Source organism: Silurus meridionalis, chromosome 3, assembly GCF_014805685.1.
Source record: "Silurus meridionalis isolate SWU-2019-XX chromosome 3, ASM1480568v1, whole genome shotgun sequence".
NCBI classification, from domain to species: Eukaryota; Metazoa; Chordata; class Actinopteri; order Siluriformes; family Siluridae; genus Silurus; species Silurus meridionalis.
In genome coordinates, this window is record NC_060886.1 from 26160018 (window position 1) to 26183208 (window position 23191).

General features: G+C 35.8%; 1 pseudogene; it reads left to right on the forward strand.

The window, feature by feature from the left end:
* Window positions 1-10184: 10184 nt before the first annotated feature.
* LOC124382729 overlaps window positions 10185-23191 on the forward strand; it is a 30046-nt pseudogene continuing 17039 nt past the window's right edge.

The following is a 23191-nucleotide window of genomic DNA, read 5'->3' on the forward strand; positions in this document are numbered from 1 at the left end:
TTTGGAGTCTGACTGTTTGAAATTGTGGACAGGTGTCTTTTATACTGATAACGATTTCAAACAGGTGCCATTAATACAGGTAAGTGGAGGACAGAGGAGCCTCTTAAAGAAGAAGGTACAGGTCTGTGAGAGCCAGAAATCTTGTTTTTTTTAGGTGACCAAATACTTATTTTCCACCATAATTTGCAAATAAATTCTTTAAAAATCAGACAATGTGATTCTTTTTTTCTCCTTATGTCTCTTATAGTTGAAGTGTACCTATGATGAAACAGGCCTCTCTCATCTCTCAAGTGGCAGAACTTGCACAATTAGTGGCTGACTAAATACTTTTTTGCCCCACTGCACTATTACTGTTCCCGATTGGGTAAGAAGACATAGTAACCAAAGATGTGTGAGTAAGTGAATCAGCTGCCTTACACTAAATGCATTTAATAACCACATGTTCCAAAATCCTTGGACTCTCATAATTCTTATTTAACCACCTGCAAAACACCATTTTCAGCCAATTTTTCAAATGCTAACTCACTGCTTTCAAAATCTTAGCATAAAATAATAATCATAGTCTTATTACATTTTTAAGTAAAAGGGGATGGCTTTTGTTATGACCCAGTCTAGGGTTAGGCAGCACAGAGTAACTAGCTCAGGATTCAACGCATTTGATATTTTTGTGAAAACAAAACAAAAAAACAAAAAAATGCACACAAGGTTTGCTACACAAGGTGTTTGTATATTGTTAACACAAGTAGTAGTATTTACATATATACACAACTGTACATTGGTATGCCTTCAGGGTAGGCCAAGGCCAAAATAATGAACCAAAAATTGTCTAATTTTTGATGCTCCCTTACCTGAAAGAAATGAAAACCAAACCCCACTCCAAAGCAAATAGCAGCCACACCCCTACTGCCAGTGAACCAAGTGATTTTGTACAGTATTAAATAAATACAGAAAAGGTTAACCAGTCCAAAAGGGCAAACCAAGCTTAGGGTCAACATACAGGCACAAGTCAAAATCAGAACAAACAGATTCCAAACTAAGCCAAGCACAAAATAGCACACCAAACACCACTAAAATAACCCTTTCAGGTTGCAGCTCTTCATCTTCCTTAAATAGGATCACCAATCATAATGTCATCAGTGTGGAGGTGGGATCTATGCAGACTAGGGCAGGATGGAAACTCTGGTTTGTAATGAGACCTGCACACAACATGACCTACAACAAACACAACAGAATACAGACACAGAATAATAAAGGTTATAACCAGTGTTGTGCTAGTTACTAAGAAATAGTAACTAGTTACAGTTACTAGTTACTTCATTTAAAAAGTAACTGAATATATCACAAGGATTTCTGAAATGAATAACAAAATATATTCAGAATCAAAAACTAAAGTGGCTTCTGCATCATAAAAGCTGTTGTATTGAGCTCTTAAAAATGTTCCTTTCACAGCTTAAGTATGAAAACTATCAACAATGTACAACAGAACACCGGGTTAGCTTCTAGCTTCTAGCTTCGTCGAGGCATGGAGTTTCTGGAGGAGCGTCGACAGATTGGAGTTGCTGTTTATAGCAGTAGACACGAGCTTCGAACCAGAAAGACACAGCTTACATTTGACTGAAAAGTTTTTGTCTTTATGTTTAACTAAAGTGAAATAATGAGCATATTTCCATTTTGAGAAACTCGTCTTGCTCTCGCCCTGACTCGCCATTACTGCCGCACAGACCTGAATAAACGGAGACACGCCCACAGCGCGTCTTCTTCGTGTTTACAGTGGTTCATCCACCAATCCTACAATGCGTCTGCTGTAAACAGATTAGACTGTAGTCTACACTTCAGTCCAAATTCATTCATTTAAAAAAGTGACGGGTAACGCACCATACGGTAACAGAGTTACTTTATTTAAAAAGTAATGCATTACAGTATTAGTGACTGTCAAAAGTAACTCCGCGTTACTGCCCAACACTGGTTATAACACTTTCTAATGGTTTTGTTTGGAAATATGAATCAAAGAAGACAGAAGAAATTTTACAATGCTGTTAAATGTGTTTATGGATTCAAAGTTTGCCTAGAGTTGAAGTTTTTGTCCAGTCAGATTTTTGCCATCACATCACATGTTGCTGGGGTCAAAAGTATCTATTGTAAGGTTTTCAGAAATCAGCTCTGCAGGCAACCGATAGCATAAAATAAAAACCCGATTCCAAAAAGGTTGAGACACTACAAATTGTGTATTAAAAAGGAATTCAATCATTTACATATCTCATAAACTTATATTTTATTCACAATAAAATATAGATAACATATCAAATGTTGAAAGTGAGACATTTTGAAATGTCATGCCAAATATTGGCTCATTTTGGATTTCATGAGAGCTACACATTCCAAAAAAGTTGGGACAGGTAGCAATAAGAGGCTGGAAAAGTTAACTGTACATATAGGGAACAGCTGGAGGACCAATTTGCAACTTATAAGGTCAATTGGCAACATGATTGGGTATAAGAAGAGCCTCTCAGAGTGGCAGTGTCTCTCAGAAGTCAAGATGGGCAGAGGATCACCAATTCCCCCAATGCTGCTACAAAAAATAGTGGAGCAATTTTAGAAAGGAGTTTCTCAAAAAGAAATTGCAAACAGTTTGAAGTTATCATTATTTACAGTGCATAATATCACCCAAAGATTCAGAGAATCTGGAACAATCTCTGTGCATAAGGGTCAAGGCCGGAAACCATACTGGATGCCCGTGATCTTCGTGCCCTTAGACGGCACTGCATCACATACAGGAATGCTACTGTAATGGAAATCACAACATGGACTCAGGAATACTTTCAGAAAACATTGTCGGTGAACAAAATCCACAGTGCCATTCGCCACTGCCGGCTAAATCTCTATATGTCAAAAAAGAAGCCATATCTAAACATGATCCAGAAGCGCAGGCATTTTCTCTGGGCCAAGGCTCATTTAAAATGTACTTTGACAAAGTTAAAAACTGTTCTGTCGCCAGACGAATAAATATTGTAAAGTTCTTTGTGGAAAACTGGGACGCCAAGTTGTTATCGGCGCTCAGTTTAGAAGCCTGAATCTCTGATGGTATGGGGTTGCATGAGTGCGTGTGGCATGGGCGGCTTACACATCTGGAACGGCACCATCAATTCTAAAAGGTATATCCAAGTTCTAGAACAACATATGTTCCCATCCAATCGTCGTCTCTTTCAGGAAAGACCTTGCATTTTCCAACATGACAATGCCAGACCACATACTGCATCAATTACAACATCATGGCTGCGTAACAGAAGGATCTGGGTACTGAAATTGCCAGCCTGCAGTCCAGATCTTCCACCCATAGAAAACATTTGCCGCATCATCAAGAGGAAGATGTGCAAAAAAAAGACCTAAGTCAGTTGAGCAACTAGAAGCCTGTATTAGACAAGAATGGGACATTGTTCCTATTGCTAAACTTGAGCAACTTGTCTCCTCAGTCCCCAGACGTTAGCAGACTGTTATAAAAAGAAGAGGGGATGCCACACAGTTGTAAACATGTCCTTGTCCCAACTCTTTTGATATGGGTTGATGCCATGAAATTTCAAATCAACTTATTTTTCCCTTAAAATGATACATTTTCTCAGTTTAAACATTTGATATGTCATCTATGTTGTATTCTAAATAAAATATTGAAATTTGAAACTTCCACATCATTACATTCTGATTTTATTCACAATTTGTACAGTGTCCCAACTTTTTTGGAATCGGGTTTGTACATGAGAAGCAGATTTTGAAATGGAGTCACTGGGGCCATCTACCAGGTGTCCAATCACAAAAACACAGCCATTTTCACATCCTTTGATTAGGTCATCAGAAAGTTTACTAGTCAGAACTCGCATACTGCATCTGTAGCTGCATAAGCTCAAATATACATTATATGTGTGTGTGTGTATAATAGCTGTCAGCAAAACAGTTTAAAACTATTGCAAGTGAAGTCCCCTCTAACTTTTTGTGTATAAATTTTAGCACTGTTTTTATACCAGTAATTAAGCTTTCTCTGGTTATAAGTGCAGCCATGAACAGCACATGTTTCTGAGTGTTTTAATGTCTTTTGAAAATACTTGACTGAAAAGCAAATCGCACATAAAGAAAAGTCAGTCAACGCTGCTACTACTTCCAGTGGAAGTTATACCATAAATGTTTTTTCAGCAGGACCCCCAGGAATCAGGTGAATAAAGTCACAACGGAAGGTTGAGGGAAAGTAGCACGTTAAAAAAACGGATACAGCACTAAAAAGTAAAAGTGCACTGTTTTTAAAATTCTTAATAAAGTACAATTACTGAGAACTCAATTACAGTAAGAAGAGTATTTGTAATTTGTTATATTACACCATTGGTGTGCATGTGCATATGCAGGAAAGAGAGAGCGGTGTGGAGCACTGTGTATAGAAGTGAGGTGTAATTTACTTGAACCATGTGCAAAACATGATGAACAGAATTTTAATTATTACGGGGACTTCAAAACACTTGCATGTGCTAGACAGTCCTGGGTCTTCTTTGTTGTATTCATGTGTTTTAAATTAGTGAAAGGTTTGGACTGCAGGCAGACCAATTCAGCTTCAATGAAGCCATGTTACTTTGATAGATGCAGTATGCTGTTTAGCATTTTCAGGCCTTCTCTGAAAAAGATGTCATCTCAATAGAAGCATATGTTGCTCTAAATCCTGTATACACCTTTCAGCATCGATGCTGCCCATTCCATATCCAGTAATTCACCTCCTTACTGTCAGATGCAGGCTTTGAAACTGAGCGCTGATAACAAGCTGGATGGTTTGATTTCTTTTTAGATTTTCTTTGGGGTTTGTTTTGGTCCAGAGAAAATGGCACATTTCTCGATCATATCCATATGTGTTTTTTCCTTTGCCTTTATGGCAGGTGAACTGTGCTGTGACTTTTCTGAGCCCATGCAGTGATTTCATTACAGAATCATCCCTGTTTTAATAGACACCTTCATTTTGCACATTGATCAACAGCTAAATGGCCACAAAAGGATGTCCTAAAAGTGTAACTATCATATCAGAATGCCCTTCCAAACAGGTTGTGTGTGTGTGTGTGTGTGTGTGTGTGTGTGTGTGTGTGTGACACCCATTGTGACCTATTGCTTCAGGTTATTAGAATGTGGAAACACTGCCATCTGGTGATCAGGAGAGTCAATTAGAACATTGGGTTCTGCATGTGATGTTGATTTTCCCTTTGGGATGAATAAAGTGTTTTATTTATCTATGTTCTAGAAACTCTAGATAACCACCATAGTTTCCTCTCACTTGGAACCTAAGCCAAACTCGGCAAGAAGCCGAAGAAGAGAATTTATTAATAAATTAGTAAATAATTAATGTTAAAGATCTTTAAATCTTTAATTCATGATGATTTCAGTCATTGGGCTTTGAGGATAAACAACCAATTAACAATCAAAATAACTTTTGACATATGCTCTTACCCCATCATTGAACATTTAGAGGGTATGCCATGGAGGAATTTTTGTGGAATTTATAATTTATGAGTTGCTCAGAAGTGCCTGGTTCCATAACTCCAACTGACTGTATAAAGGTAATTACTCATATTTACACGCTCTCATGCTCATGATTTTTCTTGTTTTCCAGTGTTTGTAATGTAATGATTTATAATCACCCTTTTGGTGTCACCCAAATGAAGATGGGTTCTCTTTTTGAGTCTGGCACCTCTAAAGGGTTCTTCCTCAAACCATCTTAGGAAGTTTTTTCTTCTCACAGTCACCCTAGGCTTGCTCATCAGGGATAATTACATTTATTTTATTTTTTCTATAATTCGTATATTCTGTAAAGCGGCTTTGAGACAATGTCCATTGTGAAAAGTGCTATAGAAATTAAATTGAATTAAATTGAATTTAAATGCACTATGAAAGTATCCAGGGTATAAAACACTGCAGCTGGTGGTTCTCATGAGTTAATAGAATATGGCAGAATGTGACCTTACACCAACCCCAGCCACTCTTAATGCCGGTCCCAAGCCCGGATAAATGGGGAGGGTTGCGTTAGGAAGGGCATCCAGCGTAAAAACATGTGCCAAATCAAACATGCGGATGATCCGCTGCAGGTTTGTGCGGTTGCACAAACCTGCACTAAGGTTTGTGCAACCCTAATGGCTGGGGTTGGTTCCCTGAACCAATCCCCTGACCGGGGATTGAACTCGGGCCACAACGGTGAGAGCGCCACATCCTAACCACTAACCCACCAGGGAGTACACTGCAATAATGATGGGACTAAATTGCCGGGTGGGCTTACTTCAGAATAGAAGTTTAACGGAGTGAATTAATGCAAGTTGAAGATTCATAAATAACCAGCCGGTGGCAGTAGAGCTCATTAAAATAACAGCTGCAGTAAGTTGAGTTGAGATGATGATAGATAGATAGATAGATAGATAGATAGATAGATAGATAGATAGATAGATAGATAGATAGATAGATAGATAGATAGATAGATAGATAGATAAATAAGTAGATAAGTAGATAAGTAGATAAGTAGAAAGTAAATACAGTGAATAAATATAAAGTCTATGGCAGTGAAAATGTGCAGACTGTTGTAAAGGTACAAGTAAAAGGATATAAGGCTATAGCATTGAAAAAAAAAGTGCAAAAGCTGAATATACAAGTACACTAAATATTGTGCTAAATATAGTGCAGATGTATGTGAGGCACACTATGTGTAGAGAATGAGGAGTATAAAAAATACATTATGTAATATGTACATTGTATGTATAAATGTACATAAGTTTTATACAGTGATCTAAAGGTGTAGTGTAGAGTTGAGTAGTGTAACTTTGGATGGAAAAAATCTGTCCCTGAACCTGCTGGTTCTGGTACGTATGTTCCTGTATCTCGATGGAAGAAGGTTAAACAGTTTGTGACTGAGATGTGAAGAGTCCTTGATGGTGTTGTGAGCTCTGTGCAGACATCTGCTGTGGTGAAGGTGCTCAATGATGTTGGTTGCCAGTGATGCATTGGCCGATTTTGACTATTGGCCACATTAATGGGTGGGAAATGACAGCCAAATTTGCGATTGATTGATTGATTGATTGATTGATTGATTGATTGATTGTATTTTAGGGTATGATTCTGTTTTTGATTAAAAAAAAGAAGTCTGTGGTACTAAAACATTTGTAGTGTTCATCAAGGCTCCGATTTGGGCCCTTTTTTTATCATTTACTTATTACCTCTTAGTTATATTTTTAGTAAATATAGCATTAATTTTCATTGCTACACAGATGATACTATTTGTCTTCAGAGCCAGATTGCACTCTTCTTTTCTCCTCTCTTCTGAATTGTTTAGAAGAGATTAAATCTTGGTTCTCACCCAATTTTCTCAAGCTGAATAATGACAAAACAGAGATTCTTCTGGTTGCCACTAAATCTAATTAGTCAAAATTCAATAGTTTTTTACTTTCTGTGAGGAAAGGCAATCCTTGATAGTACATTGTCTTTTGAAAAGCACATTGACAATATTACTCAGTCTGCATGCTGCCATCTACTGAACATCAGCCGTCTTCGTCCGTTCCTGATATCCAATTTCACAGTTTTTCTTGTACATGCTCTTGTTACCTCACACATTGATTATTGTAAGTCTCTTCTGTTTGGGCTACCTCACAAACTTCGTTTTAAACTTCAATTGGTCCAAAACTAAGCTGCCTGTATAATCTTCATAATCTTGCATCCTCATATCTTTCTGATTTGCTTAATACTTACATCACAAAGTGTACTCTCATATCTTCTTTATCCATTTCCCTTGGTGTACCTTCTGTCTGGGTTGCTTTTCATCTTTGGAATTCTCTTCCACAATCTATATGAAAAAGTGATTAGTGGTGCTTTAAAAATAATTAGTATTTGAAAGTGTATTTAAGAAGCCCACAGTAAAACAAATGTTTTTTTTCCACAAACGTTTTTTTGAAAACAAAATACATATCCAATGCAAAATCTATGAAATATGTCAGTGGCAAATGAATTAAAATTAAGTATTTTTTTTATAAAAAACTAAAATATAAATGAGCTGTTTAAGGAATTTATTATTTTTTGCCATAAAAGCTGAGTGTGAAGTATTTAACGTTTAACATATATAAGAGCAATCATGGACAAGCCATGATTGGCTGTTATTATATCAATGTTCAATATCAATACACTCTTGCTGAAATATTTGGAGGTGAAGAAGGAGGAGAGCAAGAACTGAAAAAATTATTAGATAATGGAAACTAAAAGAGGAAGACTGTAGTGTGACATTCAAGGAAGAGGTCAGACAGGGGCTTATTGGTGGTAAAGAGGTGCTAGGAAAGTACTTGGTGTGACATCTGGAAATAGAAAGGAAGACAAAGGGACGTGGTGGTGGAATGATGAAGTGCAGGAAAGCATAAGGAGAAAGAAGTTGGCGAAACAGAATTGGGATCGACAGAGTGATGAGAAAAGTAGGCAGAAGTACAAGGAGATGCAGCAGCAGGGAACTACAGGGGAATTTAGTTGATCAGTCACACCATGAAGTTATGGGAAAGAGTAGTGGAAGCCAGGCTGAGAAAAGAGGTAACAATCTGTGAGCAACAGTGAGGTTTCATGCCGAGGAAGAGCACCACAGACACATTTGCTTTTAGAATGTTTATGAAAAAGAGGTCAGTCTGTTTGCATCCTGCTGGTCATCAATTTTAAGATTCACTAACAGAAGCATGGGACAAGTCCCAGGTCCTCCGACTTGGTGCTGGGCTTGCTGGGATTATAGTGTTAAATACTGAACTGTAATCATAAAACAACATCTTAACTTAATATCCCTTTTTGGTTGTCTATATTTTTCAAGGATGCAGGCGAGGTGTCATTGGCATCATCAGTAAAGTGACTGGGATGGTATGCAAACTGTAATGGGTATATGGTGTCAAAACGCTGATAAAGTCTTTGACCAGTCTTTCAAAACACTTAAGGTGAGAGCTACAGTGTGAGAGGCAAAGTGATATTTTATTGAGACAGGAATGATAATGGACTGTTAAACCATGTGCAGATTACTGACTGTTCATGGGAGACTGCTCCTAGTGGTTTTTGTGGTATTTGTTCAGCTAGAGTGGATTACAATAATACACAGCCAAGGAAATACTAGTGGGACAGTTACTTCCTTCTTGTGTTTTGTGGTGGATCTTAGACCAGGGTATGTCAGTGGGATCAAATATCCAGTGGCACAGAAGATCAGCTCACATTAGGACTGTCAGGAGCGGTCAGTGTAAATGCAGGACATGACAGGGGAATAGTGAAAACAGTTTTTAATGATAAAAGAGGCAAGGGGAAAAAAACATGTCCAAATTCCAAGAGCCAAAACGGAGTCTGAAAAAACAGTCCAAAATTCGAGAGCCAGAAGACAGAGCAATACATGGAGAACCAAAACCTGAGATCTGAAAACAGTCCAAAACACAAACCAAAAAACAGTCCAGAGTTCAAAACAGTAACTAGGGTGGCAGAGCAGAACAGGGATCAGGGATCAGGTACAGGATCTAGAGCAGGCAGGGTGGCAAGAATATTCCCAAAGACATGACGAGCCAGTAGAATAATATGACCCAAAGTATATGTCCTTTGTGTGCTTTAATACTGGGTGGCACAGGAAAAATGGCAAGATGGCCGCCGACCCAGAAGTGCGTGCCGTGTAACTGGAAAAGAGTGCTATGAGCCCAGAAAACCCTGACAAGGACAGATAATTGGGTGAAGAGGATATTGTTTCATTGTGGAATTGTTTTGAGCTCTTTATAAGGAGAATAAGGACATATGACTATTAGAGCTTCTACTGCATGCTTGTGAAGGTCTTATACTTTAATCTGAATTTAAATAATTTTCACTGAGAAATGCATTTATGGAAGCATGTTTTTCCAGTTGTATTAAAATGAACATCATTTACAAATGTTTGAAGACATTGTCTACAGTTCTGAACTATTCTAGAAATATGCTGTACAAAAACCTAGAAGTTTAACAAAACCCAAAGAGAATTAACGTCATCTGGAAAAAAAAGAGTTTAAGGATGCATTGGCTGTGACATAACTTTCCTCATACAGGCTTCTGTTTCTCATTTGAAAGTTTTCCCTGTGTTTTTTTGCTCTTTGAGTTTGCGTCCCCTTCCTTCCACTGAAAGTGGGAGGTGCAGAAGAGTTCTATGGCAGTTTTCCATGTGCCGTGTCTTAGGGTTGGAGGCTGTGCAACTTCACTTTTGGAGAACAGAACTGGATGACCTGATGAGTAACTTGGTGCCATACACTGGTGTCTCTCAGTAATTTCTTAGGACCCATCCTATTTATCACTGCCTTGGAGTTAATAATGCATCAAACTGACTAATGGGACACAGTAGGAAGATAATATATTAGTGACTCGCAGATTTTTTGAAAATCCTCTGCAGAATACACCATTTATCACTAAGGGTAAGTAAAAGTAATAGCATGTGGCAAATAAGGTATGGTTTACTAAAGCAAGTAAATCCTATTGAATGCACAGGAGTATTTGTTTAATAGCATGCATATAGTCTGTAATTTAATTTAAGACTACAAGTCTTAAAACTGCAAAAAAGTGAGCATTGCCCTGTAAAGTCTATTTCTGTGTGCAGCACAAAGCAGTGCAGCATATGCTGGTATGTCATAAATGTTAAAAGCTCCATGCACATAATTTCCACGGCTGAATCTATTTTTTTGCAAAAGTTGTTGCAAAAGCAAGAATTTGAATAGAATAAATGAAAATAGCTTAATGTCCTTGCCTAAATAATTTTTTTTATTTGTTTGTTTGTTTATTACGAGACCAAGCTCAGTTTTAAACCAAAACATCTACATCTGGTATATTGCAAGTGCTAGAAGGTAGAGATAATCTTTGGCGTTTCGATGTGCTACTTATTGTGTGCCACTACGTATGCTGGCTAAATAATGCTCTGGGCAATAAAGAGACTGCCATGAGAGATTTTTTCCATATCCTTATCCAGATGGCCAAAGAAACCTGGGAAAGTTAAGAGGGAAGAATAAAAAGCCATGGTAAACAGAAACAGATGTTTGAGTAGCTCTCTCCCACTAGTCCTTTTTTTTTTTAAGAAGTATTGGAATTTTTTTACAAGTTGCTTTATTTTCCTACATGTTTCAGAGATATCTGAATTATTAAATTTTATATTTTGGAGCTAGGCTGTCGTTATGAGGTGAGATATTCATATTAAATTATGACAATTTAAGTAATACAATTTGCTATTCTACAAATGGTTAGGTGACAAAAGTAGCTAAAAAGACCAAAAATCTATGAAAACCATAAGATATCACAGTCATGCATGCACAGTTGTGTGAATGATAACCAAGTTACAATTTACTGGTTTACAAGTTACAGATTTTTTTATGACTATAATCAGGACTGTGCAAGTGTGGCCATGGGGCGGCAACAACTGTACTTCTATCCTTGTGACAGTAGGGGGTGTTGTAGAGTTTGACTTGCAACTGGGGAGTTATTCATTTTAGTTATTTCAATACAAGTTTACTGCTTTGTACACTGAAAACTGTACTAGGAAGACTAATTGAAATTAGTAAATTAATTTAATTGTTTTTTTAGAGAATATTTCATTATTAATTTAATTATTTTGAATTGCAAAAATATTAAACAAATTTTTTTTTGAGCTTTTACTTACTACTTTGTACTTACTCAACAATTTTGGTCAGTACTCTGCAGGATTCTCTAAAACTTATTAATTTCAAGAATCTCAGGTCTTAAAACAAATTTCCATACCATTTAGGGGTGCAGTGAGTTCTATTAGTGGTATAGCTAATAAAATCTACTTTCCAAAAGCATTAGATTGTAATTAAACTTTGGAAATACAGCCAAAATCCATTGGGTTCATTTAGAATGAAAAACTATGATTCACTAGTTAAAAAAAAAAAAATTATTATTAAATTATTAATAAATATTTATTATTAAATATATAACTTCTGTATCAAAATACAACCCCAATCCCAAAAAGTGGTACACTGTGTAAAATGTAAATAAAAAACAGAATGCAATGATTTGCAAACCTTATAAACTGATCAACAAAAAATCGATAATGGATGCCTGTATTCTTCAGTCCTCCAGGTTAAAGCTCTATCACTGCATTAAAGACATGTGTGATTCTGTAACGGAAATCACAGCATGGGCTTAGAATCACCTTGAGCAGTGAGTTCACCATGTCATCAACTAATGAACTAATGCAGGTTAAAGCTCTATCATGCAATGAAGAAGCTATATAATATATATATATATATATATATATATATATATATATATTTGACACAGGGTCCCAATAATTTTGGAATTGGGGTTGTATTTGTAAATGGCTAAATGTAAAAGTTGCAGCATAATCTACTTTAGCATACTACTTTACTGGGTTAAATTAGATATTATTTTGCAAAGTTAACAAAGCTTTAAAAAACCCACAAAAATAAAAAAGATTGTAGTGAGTAATGTTGACTTAAGCCAAATGCATATTAAAATGGGACATGGTTTTTTAGTGTACGCATGTCTGGAAGCATATGCATTTCTAGTCATTGTTTATGTTTTCATTGTTTCACATTTTCTTTTCAATGTAAAATGTTTTTAGTAAATCGAATTTTGTGTTTATTTTAAGGCTTATGACTATGGTACTATGATAAGTTTTCTTCATTTTTTATGGGGTGTGTCAAACTTGATTGAGGACTGTGGGCTGAAAATAAATGTTACATTATACTAAACATTATATTAAAATTAAAGTTGTTATCCTCTCGTTTTGATTGTACAATATTACAAGGTAAATACATACATAAGTAAATCTGCTTAGCTAAGCAAAAAATCCAGATCAACTGATAAAACCTGTAGTGCAATGATAAAGGATCCAATTTATTGTTCAATAGAAGTTAATGCTTAATACAGCTAATCAGGGATCCCTAATAATAGACTTAAAGCTGGATTTTTTTTATGTGGCTTGTGTTCCAAACCCTGTTTGTAAAATTGCTTCATGGTCTGGGCTGAAGAGAAAAAAATCAATATTGAAGTGCTTGTTTGCAGGCCTCTTTTTTTATTGGCAGGACCCAATGTCAATTTATTCGTGTTTTTATTTCCATCTGTTGGTAAATAAAAACAGTGTGTCTACAGTGTACAAAAAACCTACTGTGCTGTAAAGAAAAAGCTTAAATACAAGAGAATAATCAGTACCAGAATCAACATTGACAGTTCCTATGATTTTTTTTATTACTTGATGATAGATACAGAATTCTTGGTGCTGCTTTTAAACAAGTAATTTATAAACAGTTTTAAAAGATCTTAACATAATAAATTATATGTAGAACTATATGTACTGAAGCAAGTACTTTCTTCAGCAAAAGTTTTGTTTGGTGTCCTGATGATTTACGTAATTTAAAACACCATAATTAATTTTGAAACATTTACAAGAATATTTTGTCTTTATGCTCTATGCTGACTATGGTTTCACTACAGATAAACATACATTTGCATAAAGCATCCATATTTGTCCATTCCCATGTTTTAAGTATTAAAGTATTAAGTATTAAGTATTAAAAACTTAATTTAATTTAATTAATTTAAACTTTCATTAATTTAAGGTACATTTAGAACAGATACTAATGTGCATTTAATTTGCTCATGACAATTGGGAATAATCACGATTCAATATTTTAAACGATTGATATATATATATATATATATATATATATATATATATATATATATATATATATATATATATATATATACACAGATGCATCTCAATAAATTTTAATATCATTTAAAAGATTATTTATTTTAGTAATTCAATACAAAATGTGAAACTCGTATATTATATAAATTCATCACACACAGATTGATATATTTCAAGTGTTTATTTCTTTTAATTTTGATGATTATGGCTTAGAGCTAATGAAAACCCAAAATTCATTATCTCAGAAAATTAGAATATTGTGAAAAGGGTCAATATTGGAGACTCAGTTAGCTCTAATCAGCTAATAAATTCAAACACCTGCAAAGGTTTCCTGAGCCTTTAAATGGTGTCTTAGTCTGGTTCAGGCTACACAATCATGGGAAAAGACTGCTGACTTGACAGTTGTCCAGAAGACGATCATTTACAACCTGCAGATTTACAATCACATTTACATTTGCGGCATTTAGCAGACGCCCTTATTCAGAGCGACGTACAAAAGTGCTTTGAGTCTCTAGTAATGAATAAATCTACACTGGTACGCCAGATTACAAACTTAATATAAATATAACTCCTTAATTCTACAGAGCAAACTTGGAAAGTGCTACTTTAAGTGTTTCAGGTAGAGAGGTAGGTATTTAATCGTCGCTTGAAGATATTCAGAGACTCTGCTGTATGGACATCTAGGGGAAGTTCATTCCACCACCTCGGTGCCAGAACAGAGAAGAGCGTTGAAGTATATGGAGCACATAGAGGGTAAGACTGAAAAGGTCATCGCTAAAGAAGCTGGCTGTTCACAGAGTTCTGTATCCAAGCACATTAATGGAAAGTTGAATGAAAGGATAATAATGTGGTAGGCATTAGACATTTCAATAATTTGGCAGAGATTCACAAAGAGTGGACTGCAGCTGGAGTCAATGCTTCAAGAGCCACCACACACAGACTTATCCTCTGTCTACAACTGACAATTTCCTTGTGTCAAGCCACTCCTGACCAGAGACAATGCTAGAGGTGTCTTACCTGGGTAAAAGACAAAAAAGTCTTGACTGTTGCTCAGTGGTCCAAAGTTGTCTTTTCAGATGAAAGGAAAGAAAAATTTGCATATAATTTGGAAATCAAGGTCCCAGAGTCTGAAGAAGAGAGGAGAGGCACAGAATCCAAGTTGCTTGAAGTCCAGTATTGAACAGTCAGTGGTGGTTTGTAGAGTCATGTGTGTTTTATCAAGGTCAGCACAGCCGTCTACCAGGAAGTTTTAGAACACTTAATGCTTCCCTCTGCTGACCAGCTTTATGGAGATGCTGATTTAATTTTCCAGCAGGATTTGGCACCTGCCCACACTGCCAAAAGCACCCAAAGATGGTTAAATGACCATGATGTTGGTGTGCTTGACTGGGCAGCAAACCTACCAGACCTGACCTAGAGTCTCTATGGGGTATTGTCAAGAGGAAATTGAGAAACAAGAGACAAAAAAATGCAAATGAGCTGAAGGCCACTGTCAAAGAAATCTGGGCTTCCATACCACCTCAGCAGTGCCAGAGACTGATCACCTCAATGCCACGCCGGATTAAGGCAGTATTAAAAGCCCCCTACCAAGTATTAAGTACATATACAGTAAATTAACATTCTTTTAAAAAAGGCCAACAGTTCACAAAATTATTTTTTTGGATTTGTCTTATGAAGTATTATATCTTTCAATGGGCAATACTGTAGAAATTAAACATTAAAATACAGTCATCTTCTTCTTCTTTTGGCTTCTCCAATTAGGGGTCACCACAGCAGATGATCCATCTCTATACCCCTCTGTCCTCTACATCTGCCTCTTTTAACCAAACTACCTGCATGTTCTTCCTCACCACATCTATAAACCTCCTTCTTGGCCTTCCTCTTTTCCTTCCTCCTGGTGGCTCCATCCTCAGCATTCTCCTACTGATATACCTCATGTCCCTCCTCTGCACATGTCAAAACCATCTCAATCTCGCCTCCCTTACCTTGTCTCCAAAACGTCTTGCGGAGGCAGCTCTGGAGAATTATCATCTAAGGGGTCTGGGTGGCAATGCTCTGCTTTTGGGTTTCAGGACTGCCTATGTGAGTCAGAGCATAAACAACTCAAGTCGTTTCCAAAGCGTTTTCGATGCAGCTCAAGTTCCTTAAGGGAACTTGCTTTTTAGCTTTTTAAAACTTGTGAAATTACAGATGACTCATAAGAATGTTCCACACAGAGCTGGACCAAGCAATTTGCCTAGTCACTATGGTGCTCCTTGTTTAGTCCCATATCGAGCACTATTTGTTTTTTTGTTCAAGCAAGTGTTGAGGTGACATCACACCTGGTGTCCTCTCAATATAATGTTTATGAGATTTGTGTAATTTAGATTAGATATGATGTAAATTTAGATTAGATATGATGTAATATGAGATTAGTGTGATTAGAGGGTAGAGACAAAAACATGTTAGTCAGTTTACAATCTTCATGATTTTAGACATTAAGAGGTAACATTTACCTGTTTTAAGGAAATTGATGTAATATATCTACAACCATTCCTACTGCCCCACTTTTGCATTACCTCATAGCTGACATTCCCAACCAAAGTGTGTATGACACTTGTAACTTGTTGAATTTGTATTTTTTTTACTCAAATGAGGGCTGATCACTTTACTAGCATCTGAATGCTCAGATAGTTGCATTAAACAGCCAGAATTTATGTTCTTGTGTCTCCTGCAAATTCTCTTGTGTTGATTGTTCCAGTGTGGAATTTTCAAGAATTCCTCAAGAATATACTGATATTGCACTCGGAAGGTCTACCCTCCAATTTTTTCCTCGAGTGTTTAAAATGCCTATTGCTTATGCCATTATAGTCATTTAAACTTGAAGAACCAAGTGGAGTCAGAACCTTTTTAATATAAATATTAAGGCAGATTCATTAGATACCTCATAAAAACACTGTTTATAGACAATGTTTACATTTCATCAAATCTCTTTGACTCTAAATGCAGTATAAAGTTTATGTTGAGGTCATATGAATATAATTAAATTGCAATTAAATCCCAAAATTACAGAAATGTGTGAGCATTACCAGATAATTCTGCTTAATAGTAATTCCAAAATTGACATTCTAATTCTAAATGACAGACTTTTATTTTGCAGGTGTGTTCTTGGTGTTTTTGTGAACAATGGGGACAAACTGGTTGCTGCTGTACACCCTTATGGGAGTCCTGTTTTTGGGCATTCTCCCAAACCTTAATGCTCAGGATGGTAAGTCCACCCTAACACAGTCCAAGGTTTTGATCAATTGTGGTGGTACATTCAATTGAAACTAAATGACATTGGGATGGTACAGATTTTGGACAAGGCCTGAGGACTTTGAATTTGAAAACAGAAAATTATTAATACTGAATTACATGCAAGCCTTTTCCCTGCACTGCTAATGTCACTTTTTTGCTGCAAGATGAAACTCATCTTTTGTGTAATAGTTAATAACACATTTATATATTGGTAGAACATTTAAGATCCTATTTATTGTTTTAATTATTCATATTTAGTGTTCTTTCTCTTTATTACAGTAGCATTATATTGTCATACTTTCTATGGAAATGGTATTTCAGCCAAATAAAAAATCTAGTATTAGGGTCTTAACCATCTACCATGGGTTTCAACCATCTACATGTCATCTGTCTTGTCTTTCTTTCTCACTCAGTCTAACTGTTCACTTTCTACCACAAAAAAATATAAGACTCTATAAAGAAGTCTATATTTAGATAAATACAGTATAACTTTACAAATTCAAGCTACTGGTAATGGCTAACTATCCACCACAGCTTTTGTCTTCTGAGCTCAATGTCTTATTCTGTATGTGTGTTTGGTAAAAGCATATTTGTGAAGATTGTCTTCTGCAAATGAATACAGTGATGAACTTTCTTTCATCTTTACAAAGTAGCAGTAAAATACAAAATAAAGATTTTCATCAGAAGTTTAAAGAAATTATTGGGTTGTACACTGGTCTGTTACGATATCAGCCTCAAACATTAGACCATTATCGAATTAAGAGCAATTGTATTTTATGTTGTAAATGTGCATGATAAATTTACTAGCAGAAACTGTGCATTGTCCCTCTAAAAGTGGGATAAAAGAGAAGGCAAGCATTAGAAAATGCATTGCACATAATTAGTTAATTGCTCATGTTGCTGCATAACATAAAGATCAGTTTTTTCCTACCATCATAGAATTAATATCAGTATAGTTTTATGTATCTGGGCCTTTTGGTAATGGTAGGTCACACCACAGTTAATCAGGCTTGGTAACCTCAAAAATCATGGTTGTGAACAATTTAGAATTAAAGTATTGAATTAAAAGATTTAACCACTGTGTTATGGGAGTCAAGTTTGCTACTAGCTCCTCACAAAAACCTTTTGGATGCAGGCTTAGTTTTAAAGAAGATTGAAGTGTTATCAGCATTCAATGTTCATTTGTCTTGGTATCGCTGGGTTTGTAAAGATGAAAGACAGTGTCATGACTGGTAATGTTATGTTTAAATTCTGTAACATGAGTCTGCATGATGTGACTGAATACAGAATGAAGATGATTAAGTTACTAAAGTAAACCCTTTTTCCAGTTACATAGACTACATGCTTTTTACAATAATCTGTTAGTTTGCTAAGTCGGAAAATCAGAACATGAAATAAAAATAAATAAATAAATAAATAAATAAATAATAATAATAATCTGCTGTAAAAGAAATCAAACAAATCTAAATCACTGAATGTGATCTAAATCACTTATTCTAAATCACTTATTGTTATTATATTAATCCAACATTATTAATCCAACATCTTAAAATAAAATACAAAAGAAAATCAAATAGCCTACACATTACAATTACACTATTTAGTATATCATGGATACATTAAGATGTCTCAGATTACATTGAGAGACAGAAGGGTTCAAGGCAGCTTTCTTCAACAGAAGATCTGCGATTAGTTCTCCAAGATGTTTGGAGCAACCCGATTTCACAATATAACATTAAAAACATATCGAATGTTTAAACTAAGAAGATGTACAATTTTAAGAAATATTAAAAAGGTCATTTTGAATTTGATGGCTGCAACACATCCCACAATTTTGGGACAGGGCCATGTTTACCACTGTGTAGCATCCCCTGTAAATATAACATCAGTCTGTATACATCTGAGAACTGATCAGTCCAGTTTGCTGGGGTTTTGGTAGAGGAATGTTTGTGTCTAATACAGGATTCTAGCTGCTCAACAACTTATTTATTTTTTTCATGATGCAACAAATGTTTTCAACTGATGAAGTTTAAAATGTAGGCAGGCCAGTTCAACACCTGGACTCTTCTACTATGAAGCCATGCTACTTGTAATAGTTGCAGTATGCATTTTAGCATGGTCTTGCTGAAATATGCAAAGCCCTCTGGATGCTAGATGTCTTTCTCCTTTTTAGTGGAGGATGGATTTTTAATGGAGGATTTTAACATATCGATTCTTCCGACCAAAGAACAGTGTTCCACTTTGCCTAGGTCTTTTTTAAATACACTTTGGCCCAAAGAAGTTAACATATGGCATCTTCTTTGCATAATAGAGCTTTAATCTGCTTGACACTGTGACTAGTTTTTATAGGGTTTTCATTGTTTTCATAGGCAATGATTTCTAGCAGTGTTTATAAACCCAATCAGTGATTTCCATTACAGAATCTTGCCTGTTTTAATGCATGCCATCTGAGGCCTGAGGATCACAGGCATCCAATATTATTTGTCATAATCTTTTTAATATTATGTACCTCTAGATAATAAGATATTCAAAGTCTTCAGAATTTGACATTAAAGAACATTATTCTGAAATTGTTCGACAATTTGTAGACAGTTTTTTGCAGATTGGTAAACCGCCACTTATCTTTACATCTGAGAGACTGTGCTTCTCAATGATATACGTTTTATACCAAATCATGTTACTGAACTTTTGCCAATTATCCTAATTAGTTGCAAAATGTTCCTCTAGTTGTTTGTTTTGAGTAACACTTACTTTTCCAGCCTTTTGTTCCTCCTGTTCCAAATTTCTTTTGCGATTTTTAGCAGCCATCAAATTCAAAATTCCATTCAATTAAATTTTTTTTTTCAAAACATTTCCTTGGTTTAAATTAGGGCTGTCAAATTTAACATGTTAATAACGCTTTAAGGCAAATTTATTTTAACGGCACCTATTTTATTAACACATGGCTTTAATTAAAATGTAAATAAATATAAAAGAGGTGAAATTTAAAACTCCAAAGCAACACACATTTATTCACAACATTCTTTTTTTACTCAGATATATAAAAAATAATAATAAACTCCACAGAAAATCTATTTTTAATCACTAAACCTTAGTTTACTGACGCACCACGTGTGTATAAAAAATATATCAAGTACTTTACTGATGCACCAAAAAATTCTCATTTAAAATTTTGTATTTCAGGCATTGACATTCGGGTGTATTTTTATTGTTAATAATAAAAGGAAATCTATAGGATCTATAGTAACTGAACAGGTTATTTTATTGGTTTTGCTTTCAACTACAGCTCTGTTAGGTTATTTCTGCTTGTAACACTATAAAAATAAACAAGATCTATATTTAAATCAAAACGCACAATTTCAAATTGCACAAAATTAAAATCAAAATTTATCATAAATTAGTGTCTTCATTGAATCATTCAGTCCTCATGCAGCATGGTGTGTTTATGTAATGCTTTGTAATGTAATATCCATGACTACTGTATATCTAGACATGTAGTCATGTGCCTGCACCTTGTCTACTCTTCCTCTCTTCTGTTTTTAACCCCACATCTAGCATTATTCTTTGTTTCTTTGTGTTATTGTCTTCTTTCAAAGCCCAAGAATCAGCAGACCTTGTGCTCTTAATTGATGGATCAGACAACATTGAAGCCGCCAACTTCCATATCATCATTGAGTTGGTGCTCAAAGTGATCGAAGGGCTTGATGTGGGCAGGGACATGGTCCGGGTAGCCCTGGTGCTGTATGGTGCTGCCCCAGTGGTACTGTTCAATCTTGGTGACAATTACAACAAAGAGGCCATGCAGAATATTGTGCAAAATGTTAAATTCACCGGTGGATATGATTCTAATCTGGGGGCAGCCTTGGAGTTGGTGAATGAAAAACTGTTGGGCCCAGAGGCAGGAGGCAGGGCAGAGGAGGGAGTGCCCCAAGTCGTGGTAATTATCAGTGCTGGGCAGTCCACTGATGATGTCAGTGAGATTCAGAGAGAGCTAAAGCAGGCCAACGTGTTTGTTTTTGGTGCTGCGATTGGTGATTCAGCTAGAGCCCAGCTGGAGGCTATGACAAGTGACAGAAGCTTTGTTTTATTTATCCCTGATGTCAGAGCAGGGGCAAGTTTGGGTGATCAGCTACTTCCATATATTAATGGGGTGGCCCAGCGCACGATTGTGTTTCACAATGACATCACAGGTATGTAATCATTCGAGGGGGGATTCCAAAGTGAACAAATAATGTCAGAATTGAACCATTCATATTTTAGGAATTCTTTTGCAACAATTATAATCATTATTTACATTTAATTTGAGTTTATTATATTCTGTACTTATGCTTGAAACCCCTAAATTAATTGAATGCTGATTGTCACCTTTGTGTAATTATGAGCTCAGTATAAATACACATGTTGCAAGGAGAACCCAGAGCTTAATAATAGATTGAGATGCATGAATTGGCCTCATTTAGGATAAATGTATCTTCCCTGGAATGAACTGTTTCAGCATGACAACCCCACTTTGTACAAAGCGATGTCAATGAAAAAATGGTTTGCCAAGGCAAATCCCCATAGCATGGTTGCAAAATCTGCTGAAAACCTCAGAAGACTGCTGGCTGTTAGCCAAAAAAAAAGAAAAATAGAATTGAACCAACATTGAATAGAATATTTAACCATCAAATATGTAAATGCTGGTTTAGCAGCTCCATCTGCCTTTGGCCATATATTGTATTTAATATTGCATTTAATCTATAATTTTTACTACTTCTATACAAATATGTATTTCATAAGTATTGTAGTCACAGCCACCTGCTAGACAGTGGTGCTGGACTTAACAATCAATATAATATTGGTATAATACATAAATATTCTACTTGCATAAATCTAGAACCAGCTGTGTGCTTTACTGAGAAACCCCATATGTAATTCTTTAGTTACATCTGCATAGAGCTTCATTCTAATGCTGAATAAAATGTAAATGTTTCATAACAATAACAATAATAATATCACTATCAATATCTAAAGAAATATATTACTGTCTGTTACTGTATATCAATGCAAATGCTATATACAGAAACATAACCTTATAAAAAATAATAAATATTTTTTTAAGGGTTATGCTAATAACCTACCCAATTTAAATGGAAACCAAATTTGTAACATTGGGAATATATTTTGAGATAATATTTAATGTTATTTTGCCATTTTTCATTTCAGAAATCCCTGTTTCGGAAAGAGACATAATATTTCTCATTGACAGCACCATGGGCTCCACATTAATCAATGCTATCCGTGAATTCATTAAAAATTTCATTGACACAATTCCAGTTGGACCTAATCAGGTGCAAATTGGAGTGGCTATGTTTGCCAACATACCAAGACTTGAATTTGACCTGAACGCACATGACATCAAAGAGACCCTAATTTCTGATCTTGCCCGAATCAGACCAAGACCATCACTTGATGTAAACATAGGTGCCGCACTTGACTTTGTACGAACCAACATGCTTATCCCTGAAAAAGGAAGCCGAATTCAAGAAGGTGTACCCCAGCTTGTGTTGCTGATCACAAGCAAAAAGTCCAAAGACAGTGTCGTGGAACCAGCTGAGGCCCTGCAAAATATGGGCGTCTTGACCATGGCTGCTGGCTCACGGGCTGCGGAAGAATCTGAACTTCAACAGTTAGCAATTGCTAATAAACTTGTCTTCATGTTTAAGGACTTTCGTCAGTTACTACGCAACCCCAAAGAGGTTGTGTCTGCACTATCAACAGTTGCAGGTGTTGTTCCACCAACTGACCCTGGTAATATATATATTTTTTTTTACTTAAAAAACCCTTAGTTCTGATTTTAAGTACTTTATTGACATTTACATATTATGGTAAACTAAAAAATACTGGTTAGTGCAATTGATGTGAAGCTTTTCAGGCCACCATGTCCTAGTACTTGTTTTAACTGCATAAAAAATTTATGTCAGGTCGTGATCAGTGCACCTTTGCTTCCACTTGGTTATTGCACCATATCCAACATATTTGCCAGATGTCTCTTCTTATTACTTTCTTCTCTTTTCTTTCTTTCTGACATTGCAACTAGGCTAAAAAGGAAAATATATGCATAGTATCTGTGCAGGTGCTTTGTCATAGGTGCACTGATGCTGTGTGATAGACACCTAGGCATATCATTGTCCAGTGCAAACAAACTCTTTATAAACAAGTCTGTTCCTTAAT